Consider the following 15,652-nt stretch of genomic DNA (forward strand, 5'->3'; position numbering starts at 1 on the left):
ACTTAGCAACCAAACATGTTCTTGAGCTTTTTTTTCCTAAAATGAGGAGCAGGTGTCCTAATTGACAAGTTGGCAGGTGAGTGAGACCTTGGTTTCTATGGACACTTTTTAGTATGTTTGACACACGTGCTATATAATAACAAGTCTGACTCGTTTCCTGTTGCATTTTCTTCTCTATGGATGGTGAGGCTTTAATCTCACTACCTACCTACCCTCATAAGTCACAGGGTCTTTCTTGAATTGTAGTTTTATGTGAAGATATAATTCACTGTGTAGTGGTATTTCATTCCCATAGTATTTAAAAGCTACCATTTCTATGAATTTGTGTCCTTTTAAAAGAGTTTGTAATTTAAAATACAGTAGTAGCTAATAAAAAGTCATCCTGAATCTGTTTAGTCTGTGTTTGGTGGGATTTGTAGTGCAAACTAAATACCCTGACTTTATTAAATATACTATTGATAAAATGAACAGTAGTTTAACATTTGCTTTCTGATAGTTGACTTTTATTCTGCATCACTAGAGGGCAGTGTTGACTGCAGAAAAGTTAAAAGGGGAGCAGTTGGATTTTTTTGTTGTTTTCTCACTTATGAAAGTATTTCCACTGTGAGCCTGAGACATACATTACTTTTACTTGTTGCTTTTTTAATGCTTCTAAAATCAGTTTTACTCTTGTAAAACATCTCACATTCTCAGCCTTGAGATCTCCACTCTTCAGTTAAATAGTATTTCATGGCAAGATTGACTTGGTTTGCATTGAAAAACAAGAAAGAAGTGGTATGTCTGATTTTAATTGATTTAAGCCTGTTTTCTTAAACCAGAATTTTACCTTATTATTTCTGATCTGTAATACATTCTTGTTATCTCTCGTGAGAAATTTTTGGAAGTAGATTTTGGAAGTATTGATCATTTTCAGCTTCATGAATTGATTCCTTGGGAAAGAAAATATTTTATTAATGATGTGAACACAGCACGGAGCCTTGAGAGTAGCTCCCTCTTAACAATAGCTACAGTGTTATCCTCCCTTATCCCATGTTACTGCAAATAGTGGGCTTCGATCTGAGATATCTATCTATAGCCAGCACTTCACATAGATGCATCAGCCTTAGTGATTCAGCACAGATTTAGGTGACTGAAAAATGAATGGTTAACAGCTGTTAAAGTTAACTTGGGATAATTTCTTGGCTCTATCCTAGAGCATGGATCTGTTTGACGCATGACTTTTGGATAAATGACTTACCTGTACTAAATAATGGAATATAGGTGGTGAGAAAATTAAGTATGGTAATTAGGTAGGCTTTGGGTTAGCACTCATTTTCCAGTTTATCTGTCGCCTCTGTAACCACCCCCTAAGCCGAGTGGCGTGAAACAACAACCATTTTATATTCACAGATCCCGCGGGTCAGGAATAAGCAGAGATGGCTTGTCTTGGCTGCACAGTATCTGGGGCTTCAGCTTGGAAGACTCAGATGGCTGGGGGCTGGGGTCATCTGGAGGCTTCTTCACTCACATGTCACCTGGGCTGGAGTGACCTGAAGGCTGGGCTCAGCTGAGGCTGTTGACCAGAACACCTTCACGTGTCTTTCCCATGTGGCATGGGCTCCTCCTAGCATGGTGACTGGGTATCCAGAGAGAATGCTTCAGAGAGCGGGCAAGCTTTCCACAGAACCTGCTAGAACCCCATGGCCTTTCCTGATCTGTTAACAAACAGGTGACGAAGGCCAGCCCGGATTGCAGCGCGTGGGAAAGCAGACTCCACCTTAGATGGGAGGCTGGTCGATTAATAATTTGTTTTTTCAAATATAAATGCAATCTTTTATTTAATGCTGTTACTGATTTTCTCTTAGTGGGAAAACCTTCACATTTTTACGAGACAGTTGATTTGGCCTTCACTCTCTTAGCCAGGTTACTAGCTGGGTCCTCCTATAACCTCAAGCCATCATATGTAAGCTAGCTGTCAGAGCCAGGGTAGTGTGTGCTCCATTCTAACTGGCAAGTATCATCTCATTAATGATACAGATATGGAAACTGTAATCATGGAGGAACATTAAGAATCAAATTAGGGGCTGGCCGAGTGGCACGTTGGTTAAGAGCTGGCTTGGGATGCCAGAGGGCCCCGGTTCGGATCCCACATATGAGGGCCAGTGACACTGCCCTCCACAGCTAAGATGCTGAACAACAGCTCAACCTGGAGCTGGGCTGCCGTGAGTCGCTGGCGATGGCGGAGGCTGCAGCCCCTGTGGCAGTGGGTTGCCATGGGCTACCGTGTGTAGCCAGCAGCCAGCGTGAGCGGCCAGCAGCCGCAGTGAGTGGCCGTCCAGAAGCCGGCGACTGATGTGCCTCACCCGGGAAGAGCGCAATGATGGTGCCAACTTGGGCCAGTGAAGCAACGTCCTCCACAACTAGACTGAAGAACAAAAGAACAGCAACTTGTCTGTTCCCTTTCCCCCAATTTTCCAATAAAAATCTTTAAAAAAAAAAAAAAAAGAAATCGACAAGTTTTCTCAGTATCTTGTCTCAGAATAGAATGTGTTTTCCTGAACTCCATCTGCTTCTACTTCTGAAGTTGCATTATTGATATTTAACATTTTATTAAAATAGACTATTTTATAACCTATTTCTAACTGTCTGATTTCTGGTCTGCTTATTTTCCAAAAACCAGCAAAATTTACTTGTGAGTGATCAGCCCTGCAAATGAGAGCCCTGTGGGGCATTTGCCTACCTGTTCCCTCTCGGTGGGTCAGTGACCCCTTTTACCTCACTCCCTGCTCCAGACTGCCATTCTGAAGACTCATGAGCTTTCGTAGCACGGTCTGTTTCTTCTTCCACTCCCATCTCTTTCTTCCAAATCCAAATGCTAGTAAAAGTTTCTTGCCACAAGAGTGGTCTTTCCTTTTGTGTCTTGTTTCAGAGTTTGTTTGAAGCTGGCTATGAAGATGCCCACAGGCAGCCGGCTGGAAGCGGACCTTTGAACAAATGGAGACTTGTTCAATTAGTAAAAAATTGTTCTTAATACAAAACATAAATAAGGAGTTTGAGTACATTCCTCTGGGACAGGAAAGGAGCCCAGAAGTAGATGCCCCTCGTTTAGAAGATGTAGTGAGATAATATAAAGAAACTAAGCTTCAAAGTACCGTGAGTCAGGCCATTGTTTTTAAGATTGAAGTGGATGAATTACCTTCATTTTATTTCATAAGAAAATTTCCTTTAAAGATTTTTTTCCCCACAGTTGGATTGGTTCCGTTACTGTTAGGCTGAGACATGATCATTCCTTCAGCCTGTTCTTCTCATCACTTGCAATTGTGAACTTTATCACCCAGACTGTGTTTCGTTTGTTGAAGAAAAATAACTTTCTAAACCGTAACATGGTTGGGGTTGCATTTTCTCCTTGGAATTATTCCTGAGAACTTTGTCTGGGACACTCGATCCTAGCTTTTTGGCACCTTCATTGCTGTTTATTGCCACAAGAATACTTAATATGTATAAACAAGTGACAAGATAGAGGGACTGTTCTCAGTTAAGAGCCAGATACTCCATGATGGCTTGCCAGATTGGAGAGCTTTCTGAAGAGGAATTTTTTTTTTTTAAAGGTCACCCATGTTTTTTCGAATTATCTAAATATGTGTATCAGCCTGCCATCTTTGGTGGCACTTCATTAAGGTGTCCTCCTTTAAGTCTCTGTTCTGAAACATGGACAACCTGGTGCTTCCTGACGGCGCTCACACATAGGAAAGCTCAAACACCAGTGCTGCTGTCAGGTCCCCTTTGCAGACCAGGGAACATCTGGGGGTGAGACCCCGGCAGCGTGTTATTTAAAAGCACCCCAGATGATTTTAATGTGCAGTCTGGTTGAAACCACTGCTGTAGAGCTTGTTAAAAACAGGGCTTCTAGTCCACTCTACGAGACCACTGAGTCTTGGTGGACATGGCCCTGATACATGCGTTTTAAAGAAAACCTCAATTGAACGATGCAAACTAACTTAAGAGATATAAGAGATAGCTGTAAGGGTTACCACCCCCCACCCTTTTTTTTGTTCTGTTTGAGTTTGCTTATATCAAAGAGAACCAAAAAAGCACCTCTGATTGGTGGTGATTGGGGAAAGGAAAGGAAATCGGAAGGGAAGATATATGATCTCTTTGAAAAGAAATAGGGAAATGTTGACTTGTGGAACAGGAGTTGGTGGTAAAGCTAAGTTGCCAATTTCCATTGTTTTTTGGACATCTGAGTGCCTTGGTGCTGCCTTCTAAAGAGCTGATGACCCTTGCTGAATCAGTCAGTATCACAGGTGGAGAAGCTTGAAACCAGCTAGGGGAGGGAGAAGAGAGAACTAAGGATTCAGAGACCTCTGGTTGGAATCACTTTTGTTTTACGTAACCTAGAAATGGCCTCGCCCACTATAAACATGTTTTTAATGCTCAGCAGTTGGTGGGACTTACTCTTGCCTTGCCTTCTACCTTTAAAACTGTTTAATTCCAAGCCTGGTTTTACCAGTGGCTGCCTTAATTGTCAATAACCCCCTTCCTCTGAAGGTGGGTGCTTGCGCGCGCAGCGCACATATTGCTTCATTCCTGTAGTTCTAAACGTCTTGTAATATGTTCCAGCCCCGAAGGAGCTAGTAGGATACTCTTTGGACAAATTAAGACTTTCTGTCCTGGCCTTGAGCTGGCACCCTTTAAAACTCAGTTCCTTAATTTTTCAAAGGCACTTGGCCTTTTTTCTTCCTTTTGTTTAAGACCCTCTTTCTGGCTGTGCATTAGCAACCATGCTTTTAAACTCTTGATTGTATTGAATCAACAACTTTAAGCCTTGGCCCCTGCTGCTTGTCGCACATCCTGTGGCTGTCCTCAGGAAATCCTAGTTTTTGGCACTGGAACTAGTTAAAGGATTAAGCTACTACTAGGGAGGGGGTGATAAAGGTGCTTGTGAGAGGAATGTACTGTACAGTGTTTGGTGTTAACAAAAGCAGTTCTAGTTGCAGGTGAGAGAAATAACAATAGTAATATGGGAGAGGAGATTAAAATACTTGGATGCATTCTTGTATGGAGGGGGAAGAAACCAAAGGGCTGCTTTAACAGTATCCCTAGGGTAGGGAGAGGCAGTCTGCTTTGATGCTCATTAGCTTGACAGTTGCCCAAGCTGAGCACTTCCATATTTGTTGCCAATCTGGCAAAATAGGGGCTGCGTCTAAGAGATGATAAACCTAGTTTCCATTCATTTTGCCTCAGCATTACAAAGGTACCAAACTCTTGCTTCCTGGAAGTCCCTTATAAACAGCACTTTTACAAGACTATTCACTGGAGCATGAAAATTTCCAGTGCCATTTAGCTGGTACTTAATGGGAACATGTTATTAAAAATCAGTCTGCTCTGCCTGTGGCTAATATTTCTTTTATTTTTGTTTTTGGTAACATTTTCAGATAAGATACTTAATCCTCCTTTCTCTGAGATCATGTGGAAAACCTGAACAGAGAAATTCAACTTCCAACATAGTATGGTTTTTAAAATAGCTTCACCAATGTTTTTTCTTTACATCCGTGCTCCGCGCTCTCTCCCACCCCTACTTCCTTTTCCAGTCCAATTTAGTACTTTAACCCTCCGTTGGGCGCAACTGATCTCACAGATTTATTGCACACAGATTTTCAAATATCTAACAGTTAACTTAAGTATCATGGCTCATCTCTTCCGTATCTTCCCCCTCTACTGTACCCTATCGCCAGTCGTGTTTGTGACTTAGTATGGTAAAGACATATTTAAAGCAGCATGTTTGTGTGCAATGAATCTGTGAGACCAGTTGCATCGGATGGAGGGTTAAGATATATGTAGATATAGTGTTGTTAATTTCAACCTGCATTTCTGCAGGTGTTCATGTAGAAATTAAAGAGCAAAGGATGCCCTTAAAGGTCAGTTGATTTGTGTGTTTGCTAGCGTTCTTTTCTCCCTCTTCTTTCCCCTTTCCAGTAGGCTGTGAGATTTGACTCTTTGATTCATCCTGTCTGGATACTTGATATGTATATAATTCATTGATTTAGAAAATGCTGTGACGAGAGTTGACAGTGTTGTCTGCTGCCTTCTTCTCCCCACATCCCCACCCCCCGTTTTAGAGCCCTTCACAGAAAGTCACCATTGGTGATTAAGAAAGATGAGCCCAAGAGAGGCTGCTGCTTCTTTAATAAAGAAAATTTGGTGACTTAGTTAAGAATTCATCCCGGCTCTGCTTAGCCCATGCACTAAGGTATCTGGAGTACAAGCTCCTTCAGGGTTTCAATTTTTTTTTTTTTTCTTTTTGTGCTGAGCCATCCTGCCACCTGTTGGCAGCTCAGCTCTGGCTGGGAATCGAACTGGTGACCCTGTTGCTCAGAGCTCGCACTCTTGAGCGAGCTCTTAACCAGCTGAGTCACTTGGCCGGCCCTAGGGATTAACTTTTTTTATTATCAGTATATTTCTGTGAGCATCGAAATCAACTTTAGTAACAATATATATGCATAAGATTCATTAAGCAAAAATTATCAAAATTTTAACAGGTACCAAATGTTTACCACTATTTATAGAAAGGGTTTTCTTTTTCCCGTTAATGAATTTTTACCTTTACTTATTCGTTTTTTAATTATTTAGCGTACTTTGTTCTTGGAGGAATGTACAGAGAGTACGGCTACAAGATTTGTGTTATAAGATATTTGCCACTATATATGTGATTTTGAGTGCTGTGTACCATTCACTGTTTCCTGAACAACACCCCTTTAAAGACAGGATGCTCTCTTTCGTGGAGACCTAGAGTGCTGTTTTTTGCAATTGATAAATGATAAAAGAAGCACTTGACCATTTTTATGGGGAAGGGTTCTTATCTTTTCTTTATAACCAAAACCATTTAAATGAAGTACAGTAATTATTGATATATGGGTCAATATAGAATTTTCCAATTCTATACTTGTTCTTCGCATGGTTGGTATTAGGGGATTGTGACCATTTGAGAAGAGAAGTAGAAAGGAGATAGAAGATGAATGGCTTTAATATCAGTTAGAGGTTTTTTTTAAAGATTTTTATTGGAGAATTGGGGGATGGGAACAGTGCTGGGGAATTGGGGAAGGGGAACAGACAAGTTGCTGTCCTTTAGTTCTTCAGTCTAGTTGTGGAGGATGTTGCTTCACTGGCCCAAGTTGGCACCATCATTGCGCTCTTCCCGGGCGAGGCAAATCAGTTGCTGGCTTCTGGACGGCCGCTCACGGTGGCTGCTGGCTACACACGGTAGCCCATGGCAACCCACTGCAGCAAGGGCTGCAACCCACACTGTTGCCAGCGACTCAACGGCAGCCCAGCTGTAGAGGGCGCAGCGTTACTGGCCCTCATGTGGGATCTGAACTGAGGCCCTGCTGCTCAGAGCTGGCGTCCCAAGCCAACTTTTAACCAACGTGCCACTCGGCCAGCCTAAAAACCCGAATGTTACAGATAGATGTCACAGAAAGTAAACAGTTCCCTGTGGTCTCACCTCCCATAGATAACCAGTATCAATTGTTTTGCATATAGTCTAGAGATTTGTTCTTTTGCATGCACTTGTATTCAAATAATTTTTGTTATTTTTAGTAATATATAAATTCACTTGATTAGAAGAGTTTGGTGGTCATTATTATGGGAAGGAAGGAAATCAGGATATTTATTGCCTTTTTAGCAGTTATTGGGGACAGTTTCATTCCAGGGTTGTTAGAATTTATCCATTGGCAAGAACAAAAACAGATGAGTTCTATTAGAACATCTTTTCTCCCCCCAGGGTTTAATAGTGCTTAAGAATAACAAAAGAGAAGGAAATCACATGTGAGAGGGCTCTCAGCTTGTGAATTCTCCATAAATGGGGTGCTAAGAATGCCTGAATAAGTGACAGATATCTAAGTTCCCTTGAATGTCAGAATCTTGTCATGGTAAGGAAAGTGTTGCCATATTCCTGCACTTTATGTTTGTACCTCCATCTGATAGCACTCCTTATTAGGTTGATATGTTACCATGCTAATTCTCTCTGAAGTATCTTTCATGAAAAAACAAAAGGCTTTCTGTCACTGTTCCTTCTTATTTCCCCCCCATGTTTGAAGAGCCAGTGAGTGCTGAGTCTAACCAATTGCCAGCTGAAGCTTTTGACCAATGAGAATTGCCTTCACAGAACACAGATACCCTTGGGCAGGAGGTTCTTACTCCATCCCCACTTGAGCATTGGTGGGGTGGACTGCATGCCGTCTTCTCTTTCTGTCGTGTGTTTTATGTTCTGACAGACGGTTTTGACCTATACATAATGACTGATAAATGTATGCAAACAATAGAGCTATCACACAAATAAGGACTGGATGATGCCAGGTGTTCAAATGCACATTTTATGATCTCTGGAGGTTTTCCAAGGAAAGACATAGCTAGTAATGATCAGCAAGAAATGGGATTACTTAGGTAAGGCCTTTGATACTGTATAAAGCATCGAAGATATCATGCAGCCAGGGGGTCTTAGCCAGTAATTCTAGGAATAGAAGCTAGAAGAAACAGCGGCATTTCGGAAGCATGCCATGGCTACAGCAGATTCAGGAGCAGAAGCAGGCTTCTCCGTTCCTTTTTGAAAGTACATCGCCGTAGAGATTATGCTGGAACACATTTTAGTACAGATCCTAAATGGGATTAATGTGTATGTCTGGGTCATTCAGGCTCTGTACACAGAATCTCTGCATTTCTAAGCTCAAAACGCATTGCTTGGGAAAGGTTTATTTTGACAGATGAATGTGCTGCTTTTGGCTGAACTGGTTTGTTCTTCCATATATTTAAAATGGGAGGAAAGCAATTCACAGGAAGATGAAAGGGCGAATGTTTGGTAAACACATGTTTGCTGGGGCCATACAGAAACAATGGGACATAGAGTAATTTTAACAAAGTTTGCTAGGTTCCAGTCTGTGTACCACACCTTGTTCATATTATACTATACAGTTGACCCTTGAACAGTATGGGGAGTTAGGGACAATAACACCCAAGCAGTCAAAAATCCACATGTAACTTTTGACCCTAAAAACTTTACTAATAGCCTACTGTTGACCAGAAGGCTTACTGATAACATAAACAGTCGATTAACATATATTTTGTGTGTTATATGTATTTATATACTGTGTTCTTACAATAAAGTAAGCTAGAGAAAAGAAAATGTTATTAAGAAAATTATGCGAAAGAGAAAATACATTGACGGTATTGTACCTGTTTATTGAAAAAAACCCACGTTATAATTGGACCCACACAGCTCAAATCCACATGTTCAGGGGTCAGCTGAAGTTCTCTGTGGTGATAACTCCTTTCCTGGAGCAATCCTCTATCTAAATTCTTAAGGACATTAGGGGGAAGGTCAGGTTCTTCTGGTGTCTTTTGTTTCCCAGAAAGAATCAGCCTAAAGTAATTTTCATGCCAAAGAGACACATCTTGGGGTGGCACATTTTGCTTCCTTGCAATAAAAATTGCATTCATACAGCAGTCTGATTTTTTTTACCATTTATCATGTGCCAGCTGTGAAAAATGACATAGCATCTTCAAAAGCTTCTTAAGGCGAAACATTCAGCTTTTTGAATTTTCGAAATAAGTAACATTCACTTAGTATTTCTTAATACCTCCTAACCCCTTTTGTGTTTTATTAATTTTTTATTCTCTCCTTTTTGATGCCTGATTAGGCCTTAGAGTTAGAAGAGTCAGTTGGCGTACTTTTTCTCTTTTTGCTAATATCTCCTTAGAAGACAAAGTATGTATATTCATCTATTCCTAGTTTTTTCCAATTTGAAGATAGAAACATAATGCTTTAAAATATTGCTATAGGTATTATAAAATAATAATATGAATTATCTTACATATATTAATTAAATAATGAGTTTTTAAACACCATGTGTCAGGCATTTCATTAAGCACTTTACATGCATTGTCTCACTTAATCCTTAAAACAACCATATGAAGTAGGTATAATCATAATCATCATTCCCATTTTGCAGGTGAGGAAACTGACCCTCAGAGAGGTTAAGTGTCCTGGCCAAAGCCATACTGCTGGTAAATGGTGGAACCAGAGTATACACCCAGGTGGTCTGACTTCAGAAGCATGTATACCAGCAAAGAACCAAACTAACGCTGTGTGAAATGTAGGAACATAGTGGAATTATTAGTTTCTCTCTTTCTCAGACCTGCTTTTATGAATTATTGGGTCATTGGGAAAGTCAAGACGTATTTTTTTGTGTTTTTCAATGCAAAAATTCGTCATGACTTTCCTGACGACCCAGCACATCAAAGTGGCTATTCGATGGTTTTAGGTTTATGCCTATTCCAGATCATCAGGTGAGAGAAACAGTTTAGCCCAGGTAGACAAGGTTCCATGCCTATTACAGTAAGGAGTAGTTTTCAGAAAAAAAGGGGGGTTGTCTGCTTGCCATTTGAATAATCACATTTGCAAAGGTCATCTGCCTCACCTGAATGATAATTAGTGGGCAATGTGATGGTAGAGAGAGTCTAAATTGGTGAATTAGGAAAACTGGTTAAAGCTAGCTTTGGAAATTTGGTAATATGGTGGAAGGTAAAATAAACAAGCCATAGTTATAAACAGTAAATACAGAGAGTTAGAGAATAATTATGGGCTAGTAACGTCAGCTCTGTCCTGGGTTATGTTGATTAAGAGTGTATTAAAGAATTTAAAAATGGAGAGTTAAACAATGAGGGCAAGTAGGATAGTTCTTTATTCTACCTTTGAAAGCTAAGGCTAACCCAAGTTCAGAATGTCTGGTGTTATGGGGAAGATGATATGAATGGCATCATTTTAAGGGAAAAATACACCCATGGAGTTTTGGAAATAATCGTGGGCGTTTATTGTATTTACTGTATATTGAGCACTGTTCTAAGTGCTTTTCATTAAGTTCTCAGAAAAACTTAGACATAATGCTCCCTCTTTTACAAAGCGAGGCCTCTGAGTGGTTGAATTGCTTTCGCAAGGTCACAGAGTTACTAGGTGGCAGAGCCAGGATTTGTACCCGGGTGTCCAGTGCCAGAATGCTTTTTGTGTATGAGTTATTTGATCATTATTTGCCTTAATGTAATGAACATAGGGAATTTTGCTGTGGAATTCAAATTAGTTTGAACACATAAAAGGGTTTGCATTTTCTGAGAATATTTTCATCTTGAATGTCGGCTATGTAGTCTTCGGGGAGGTACTAGGGGAAAAAACACAGGGTTTGCCCGCAGAGTTTGCAGTTTGTTTTGAGGACATGAGACCACACATGAAAGGCGTAAGAACAGAAACAGGAACTTATAAACAAGAGCAAATTAATGAAGTACAAAGTAAAGGCGGGTCTTAAATGTGCCAGGAATTTTCCTATAACCTTTTTTTTTTTTTTGCGTCCTTCATCTTTTACAGTGCTCTTTGGAGTTTCTGAAGATTAAAAATACATAAACACTGGTAGAAAATAACAAAAACAAAATGAAAATGAAAAACAAATTGTTTGTATTTACTGATTTGTATGACTTTGATCTAATCTGCAGAAAAATTGTTTATAGGAATTTTCATCAGTAGAGTTGTAGCTTGACCACCAAACTAATGATAAAGACTTAGTTTTAAGAGAAGTGTGGATTTTTTTCTCAGAAGTTATCCCACAAGTCTTTTGTTTACGTAGGAAAAAAAGTGACTGTGGGATAAATTACATTGCATTAAAAAAAAAAAAAGTATTGCTTAAACCTGACATATGGGGTGAAATGGAGATAATTTGCTAAATGTGTGCTGGTTTCTTTTTAGAGTGATGAAAATATTCTGAAATTCATTATTGTGATGTGGCACAACTCTATATACTAAGAAACATTGAATTGTATACTTTAAATGGGTAAATTGTAAGTATGTGAATTACATGTAAATTTTTTCAAAACTTGACCTCTAGTGAGTGAATGTTGTGGTTAAACACGTATACATAACATAAAATTTCCCACTTTAGCCAGTTTTAGGTCTACAGTTTAGTGGCATTAAGTGCATTTTACAATGTTGTGCAACCATCACCACCATCCATTTCCAGAACCTTTTCATTATCCCCAAAAAGTAATTAACTTTTAATGTATCAATCTAGTGTTGGAAGCAGTACACTTGACATAGTTAATTTTAAGCCTTTAGACTATAAATACTTGCTTCTCCAAAGTTGAGTTTTGTTTCTCTAAAGTTGTTTGCCTTTTCCATTCACTTCCCCTTAAACCTGCTTTTTCTGTGTGCTCCCTATCTCAGATAGTGACATCACTATTCATGAAGCTGTCTAAACAAGAAATGCCTGTTACATTTTCTCTCCTTCTTTATCCCCTATGTTTATTTAATCACCAGAGCCTATGGATTGTGCCTCAATATCTTAGAACTTGTCTATTTCTTGTATCTGCACTGTTAGTTACTTGCCTTAAATTGCTGCCTACCTTCACCTCGATTTAACAGCCAGTCACGATAGATCAGTCAAGCAAATATGATTTGGAAGGATTAGGATAAATAAACAGTGCTGAAAATTAGGAATAGGAGACGTCCGTGCACAGAGTTCCAGTAAAATTTTATGACTGCATGATGCCTTTCTCTAGTTCTTTTTGGTCTCCCTCCTGTTCAAGATTCATTCATTCATTAAATATTTAGTACCTTCTGGGTGCTTAAAGGGTTTTACCACTTCAGTCTACTTTTGAAATACAGTTGTCCCTCCATATCCACAGGGTTTGGTTCCAGGGCCGCACTGGATTCCAAAATCTGCGGATGCTGAAGTTCCTTAAATAAAATGATGTAGGATGATGCATATGGATTGTCAGCCCTCCACATCTGTGGAATCCCAACCACAGATCGGAACTGTTTACGATTTGCAGTTGGTTGAATCTGAGAATAGAAACCCCGGGGATATGAGGGCCAACTATGTATTTACTTAAAAAAAATCCGCGTGTAAGTGAACACACAATTCAAACCCGTGTTGTTTAAGGTTCAACTGTATATTCTCCATCCACTTTTCATACCTGTTGCTATCACCCTAGTCCAGGCCACCATCATCACTCCTGTGCTCTCTCTGCTTCTATCTTGGATTCTAAATATAGCACTCAGGGTAATCTAGTTTGAAATCACATGAATCTTCTGTTTAAGAACCCTCCCAGGGGGCCTCTTACTCCTCTTATAGTCAAAGTCAGCCTTATAGTGAAGACAAGCGGTCCTTGTGATCTGGCCCATATTAACCTCTACCCCACTTTCCCCTTCCTCCCTCAGCTCCAACCACACAGGCTTACCTAGCCCTGGAAATGTCAGTCATGCTTTTGCTTTCAGCTTTAGTGCTTTATGAAGATTGCACTTGGCTTGTTCAGGTCCTTTCTCAAATGCCACTTGAGTGAGGCATTTGTCTTTTTTCTTGTGCATCTCCCATGCTGGAAAGTAAACTCCATGCAGGCAGGGGTTTTGCATCTTTTATTCGATACGAAATAACCAGCACCTAGAGCAGTGTCTGGCAAAAGGACTGTGCTCAGGATGTATTTGTGTAATGTCTGCTTGCCGAGCACACAGTGTATTCTCCCCTTTCTATGCAGTCTTCCTAGTGAGATTTTTGCTTTTGGTGTAATGACTATTATACCACTTTTGTATCTCCTGTACCTTTAGCAAATATATATGAAATAAATGAAATCTCTTTTATTTTAACAGCACAGAGGTTTTTGTGTGTCGTTCCTTCCTCCCCATTTATTCATGCCATGATTCCATAGAGAATGAGTTCCAGCAGCTCAGGCTCCTTTCCATTGGCTCTCACAGAGTGTGCTTCTCTGGGTAGAGCAGGCTGGCGCTTCAGTTAAACCCAGGTACCTTTCTCTTTGGCTTCTTTTTTATATCATTTTTCTTTACTCGTTTCAGGAAGTTATTGGGTTGTCGGAAAAGTTATGACGCATTTTTGCAACGAAAAACATAGAAAAAAAAAAACGTCATGAGTTTTCCAACAGCCCAATATCTCGGCGCTTAGAGTGCTTAATGTGCTCAATACATGTATTAATTCTCTCAGCAAGAATCTTGCCCTTGTTTGTTTGGGCAATGACGCCAACAGCATGCTGGGTAACACTGTAAACTCTTCCAGTTTTGCTATGGGAACATTTGTGGGACATTCCTTTTTGAATAGTGCATTGATGTCTGCGATTATCACCTTCCTTGTAGATTTGCATGTATGTGGCCAAAGGAACAACTCTGTGCTTTCTAACAGCCTAGATGTAGCGGGTGCCTCTCCCCTTTCCTTTGTGTTGGTCGTTTTGGCGAATTACTGGAAGATGGCGGTTCCTGTCGAAATAATTATTTAATTATTTTTATGTACCAGATTTGTTTTGTTGTTGTTGTTTTATATCTTTAAGTTAGGCTCCCCTTACTTCCAAAAATGTTAGTAGCCCCCAAATTCAACTTCTTTAGTATTTTTTTTTGTTTCTCAAAAAAATCCTAAAGCAGTTAATATCGATGTGCAGTTCCTTTTAACTTTTACCTGGTGAATTTAGCAATACAAATTTGTCATCTTTTTCAAATATGAGCACTTTTTCTTTAACAATATTGAATTTAATGAAATAGTTCATCATTTATATGGAGTAAATAGTGTGGAACAAATTTTTATAGATGTGCATATTTATTTTTTTAAAAGCTAGATAGCAGTTGTAATGGAGATTCAAAATTCATTTGGTTTCCTCTGGGCTCCCGAAAACCGCAGAGGCTTCAGAATATTTTTTATTACTGTTAGTAACGTATCTAAATGTTCACTTGCCAGGGCCGGCCGAGTGGCTCAGTTGGTTAAGAGCTCGCTCAAGAGTTTGAGCTCTGAGCAACAGCGGTTCGAGTCCAGCCCTGAGCAGCCGCTGAGTTGCCAACAGGTAGCAGGATGGCTCAGCTTAAGAAAAAAATAATAAAAAAAAAAATAAATGTTCACTTGCCAACCCACTTCCCCTTCTTTGGAAGAAGTAAAGGTTATTTTTGGAACTCTGATTTCCTGATTAACTGGAATCAGGAATCCCAGCAATTCTCACTATTACAGAATATGCTTGCACATGTAAGGAATGTTCTGTTTACCTAAGGCCTGTTTGGTTCAGGAACATTTTAAGCCCTGGTACCAGTCCAGCCTCCCTTAAACTCTGCGTATACTCCCTCTGTTCAGCTTCACCCATTTTAAAATGGAAGTCAAACCCTGTACTTTCCAAACGAGCCCATACTTTTATTCTAATTCAGCAGAAGTGTTAGACCTAAGAAGTTATTTACCAATATTACCATATTTGACCTTCAGAATTGCAAGTTCCAGTCTTCCTAGAAAGCACTTTTTCTTCCACAGTTTCAGGAGAACCTTTGTTATACATTGACAGGCTCACCCAGAGTTGTTTAAACCTTTTAAATCCCAAATTGACATTTTCAGTGACCATGAAGCATTGGTTCGTGCTTTAGTACTACAGTGGCATCATTTTAACTTTCCCTTTGCTGAGTAATTCTGTACTCCATTTGCACCCCAGTGGTTTCCCTTATAATTTCCCATAGTTCTCCTAAAAGGCGTCTCCCAGTAGTCAGTCGGAAGCAGATTTGTTACTAATACTTGGTCCCAGGCTTCCATCAACCTCTCCCTTTCGGCAGAATATGTACAAGAAAAATGTAATGCTAAAACATCTAGGGGGAAAAATTACTTCA

General features: G+C 39.8%; 1 protein-coding gene across 1 annotated transcript in view; it reads left to right on the forward strand.

Annotated features, from left to right (window-relative positions):
* The window catches only part of SPTLC2 (serine palmitoyltransferase long chain base subunit 2), a 98,375-nt gene that overhangs the window by 53,855 nt on the left and 28,868 nt on the right, over positions 1-15,652 (forward strand). The gene's annotated exons all lie outside the window — the stretch shown is intronic.

The sequence above is a fragment of the Hipposideros armiger genome, unplaced genomic scaffold (assembly GCF_001890085.2).
Source record: "Hipposideros armiger isolate ML-2016 unplaced genomic scaffold, ASM189008v1 scaffold_49, whole genome shotgun sequence".
Taxonomy (NCBI): Eukaryota; Metazoa; Chordata; class Mammalia; order Chiroptera; family Hipposideridae; genus Hipposideros; species Hipposideros armiger.